This window comes from Myodes glareolus, chromosome 8 (genome assembly GCF_982192425.1).
Source record: "Myodes glareolus chromosome 8, mMyoGla1.1, whole genome shotgun sequence".
In the NCBI taxonomy this organism is placed as follows: domain Eukaryota; kingdom Metazoa; phylum Chordata; class Mammalia; order Rodentia; family Cricetidae; genus Myodes; species Myodes glareolus.
The window spans coordinates 87,688,944-87,693,198 of NC_142033.1; positions in this window are offsets into that span (position 1 = coordinate 87,688,944).

Sequence of the window (4,255 nt, forward strand, 5' to 3'; positions counted from 1 at the left end):
ACATTGTTTTATGACTCCCAAATACTGGAGACAATTTAAGCCTGTCTCAGAATGTATCCATTCTTGATATTTCCACTAGTCTTAAGGATCTGCATTGAGAGATGGATGGGCATGTTTCCCTAGTAACATATCCACCATTAATGAAGATAAGGAGTTCAGGGCTTGGAAACTACTTTTCTAAGAAGATTCCTTTACCGCACTAATTTGTACTAAGAAAAAGAACATGAACAAAAGTATGCAATGTACATTTCTTCACGACATCCTTATAAATTTTAGCCTAGTACAGCTGAGTGTTGGTCAAGTTTCAATTATGTTATAACCAATGTCACCCAAATAGGCTTTCAGAAAATAGTGATGTTCATAAAATAATGACTTTTTCTGGAGCAAGAAATGAAAATGATTCGTGAAGAGGCATGTGTAAAGTACACAGAACTAGAAATTTTAAGAAGAGAACTGTTGACTGAGGTTTCTGTCCCCCCTAGTCTTGCAGTTGTTCAGCCCCAAAGAAAGCACTTAAAGATTTACATTAATTATAAAATGATTGGTCTATTATCTCAGGCTTCTTATTAACTCTTATAACTTATATTAGCCATAATACTTGTCTGTGTTAGCCACATGGCTTGGTACCTTTTTCAGTGTGGCAGTCACATCTTGCTTGCTCTGTGTCTGGCTTCCTCTGTGTCTGGGTGACAACTGCAGACTGAAATGTCTTTCTTCCCAGAATTCTTGTTGCCCCGCCTATACTTCCTGCCTGGCTACTGGCCAATCAGTGTTTATTTAAAATACAAGTGACAGGGTACAGACCATTGTCACACAGCACTTTTCACCCCCTCCCCCATTTAAAACAAGACCTTTGAACTGAATCTCCTTTATTTAGCTTTTCTACTGACCATTATCCATAACAATTTGTAATCAGCATTCTAAACAAAGGCACACATCCATAATCCATTATTTGGGAATGAGAGCATCATCTTTCAAGCTACTTCCTGCTGATTGTGGGAACTGATAATCTTATTGGGACCTAAAGAAAATTTAGAATTATGATCAAGTCCTGACTGGAGTATCCTGTGAGGCTTGATAATATTAGCAGCAGTTTTGAACAGTTCTGGATGTAGAACTCAGACATCTGAACCATTTCTACTATCAGATATTTCTCAGGGGATCTTCCTTGGTCAAACCTGATTTTTTTTATTCATGCAGAATGAATCCACAGTTCCTCCCTTACTTCTTGTGGAAACAAAGTAAAAACCTCTTCTCCAAAGTAATATATCTTTTGACTTAAATTTTAAAGTCAAAGCATTTTCAAAATGCATATATAGGATTAATTCAGTAGCATTTATAACCAAATGTCTTTTAACAGCTTTTTCTCCTTCCTCAGTCAACAAACATTTTAAAGACCACACAATAACTTACATCATGCAGACTCTCTGTTTATTTTTCATCTTTATGTGGCTTTATTTTAACCTCTATTTCTTTTATTTTTATTCTTAATTTTTGGTGTTTTGAGACAAGGTTTCTCTGCATATCTTTGGCTGTCCTGGAATTCACTCTGTAGATCAGGTTGTCCTTGAACTCACAGATATCTGCCTGCCTCTGCCTCACAAGTGTTGGGATTAAAGGTGTGTGACACCATACCTAACTACTCTCTTTTTTTCTTTTTTCTTTTAAGGACTTTATCCTTTTTTTCCTCCCAAGCCTACATACATATTTAAACACACAGTAAACCATTTAGAGGTATTCTTCATCTTTGAATCTATCTTTACTGTATATCTCTCTTGTCCTGACCACATACGTCTTTAATTTGCTAAGAGATGTGGCTATGATTAAAGCCATGGTTTTGACAGCTGGATCCAGCCCATTCCTTAGCTATTTTTCTGATCGTCTAGCCTCATGGCAGAGGTACTAGCTGGAGCCATGTTTACTGCCACAACTCTATGGTGTTTCAAGGTCCCCAAAACCACCAAAAAGTATGTAGTCAGCTTTTCATCAACACCATTTAAGTGTTTCATTGCAGGACCTTTGAAAAGAGCTGCAAGGTTTTGCAGCTAAAGCTGAGTCAGGAAGCCTCTCTTAAATGAGAGTGCTTGCCTCTAGCAAGCAGAGCCCACAAGAGAAAGTATTGCTATCAAAAAGTCATGGTTAACTCTATTCTTTTCTATCTATAATAACTTCCCATGCTCTCTTAGACTTTTCAGTAGATTTGGTCAGCCCCATGTTAGCATGCTATTCTGTTGAGCAAGGTTTCTGTCCCACCTGATCCTGCAGTCTTTCAGCCACAAAGAAATACACATAGGTTTACATTAATTATAAATGGATTTACCTATTATCTCAGGCTTCTTATTAACTCTTATAACTTATATTATCCCATAATACTTGTCCGTGTTAGCCACATGGCTTGGTACTGACGAGGCACTCACATCATGCTTGCTCTGTGTCTGGCTTTTTCTGTGTTTGGGTGACAACTGCAGACTGAAATGTCCCTCTTCCCAGAATTCTTGTTGCCTCTATTTCCTGTCTGATTACTGGCCAATCAGCATTTATTTAAAATACAAGTGACAGGGTACAGACCATTGTCCCACATAAGAGAACCCTCCCTTCAAGAACAAGAGTCCCATCTTTAACCAAAATAAGATCAATGTGGAGGAATGAGTTTAAGCATATTCATTATTTCCCCTTTAAACATACCAACTACTTCATATTATTTATTTCCATTCCAACTATCCCTATCCTAACACAAATGTGTTTGCCATGGATGCTTTTCTTTTTTAAGTTAATTTATTTTTTAATTTCATTTTATATTCCATTCACAGTTCTCCCCTTTCCTCCAACCTCCTTCCTCCACATCTGCCCCAGCCCACTCCCCCATCCACTCCTTGCAACCAGTAAGGGCTTCTATGGGAAGTCAACAAAGTATGGCACATTAAGTTGGGGAAGGACCAAGCCTCTCCCCTCTGTGTTATGGTTGAATATGGCATCCCACCATAGGGAATGAGCTCCAACAAGCTGGCTCATGTACCAGGGATAAATCCTGGTCCTACTGCCAGGTGCCTCCAGGATACTCCAAGCATCACCACTGTCCCCCATATATGAGGGCCTAGTTTGATCTCATGGAGGCTCCACAGCAGTTGGACTAGAGTTCCTGAGTTTCCATGAGTTTGATTCAGTTGTCTCCATAGATTTCTCCCTCATAATCTTGACCTCTCTTGCTCATATATTCCTTCCTCCCTGTCTTCGGCCATGGATGCTTTCCAACCTTTTCAGACTATCCAACCCCCTCTGCCTCCTTTCTAAATCTAATTAAGACCAGCCATACTGAGGAGAAAGCCTATTTACATAAGACAAAGAAAAACAATGTTTAAAAGCCCACATTAATCATGAGCTTTAGAGAAAGTCACCAAAAGCAGGAAGCATTTTGTAAAATGACAAGTCACAAGCACTTAAGGAAAATAAGTCTTTGCAGCCACAAGGGGACCAGTGACTAAAGAACACGCTTTTGTTTCTAAATATACTTCATTATCATAAAGTGATCACACATTGCCTCCCTCAAATATCATACATTCAAAGAATTACATCAACTATACAATGCAGTAGAAGCTATTTGAAGAGGTAGAAAAACCTATGTGACAAGCAAAATACTCAGCACATTACTTTTGCTTCATGAGCCTACACACACTTGTTCATATCACACTTCAACTTTGAACCCAGATAGGGTCTGAGCTGTCACAGCCTCTGCTGAGCAGCCACCAGAGATGCTCAGATGATTTTAATGAAATCACTTTCCCTGTCTCTCTCTGCAGTACATTCTTTAATGGTTCTTGTTAACCATTCTATTTTGATCAAAATTAATAGAAAAACCTTTTTAAAAATCAGTACAGAAGGCTTATTTAAATGAGTGCTCCAAATTGGGAGAAGCATGGAGACTAACCAGGAGTATTATGAAAGGCTACTTGAACAGCAGCCATCAAAGAATTCAACCTATTGCTCATGTCTCACCTTACCACAAATGCAGAAAAGATAATGACATTATCAATACTGGCCCCACAATTTCAATCAATTTAATTTACCCTGATCATTCCTGTTTCTCTTTCCTTCCCTTTCTTTTTCCTTCCTTCTTTCTCCTTTTTTCCTTTCTACTTCCTAACCCTCTTTGATGGAGTCTTTCTTGTTCTCAGTGGCCATAATGCCTCCTTATAGATGCTCAATTCGTTTTTACTGAATATGTGTCTACTGAATATGCTCCTGGTCAGCCCTGAAC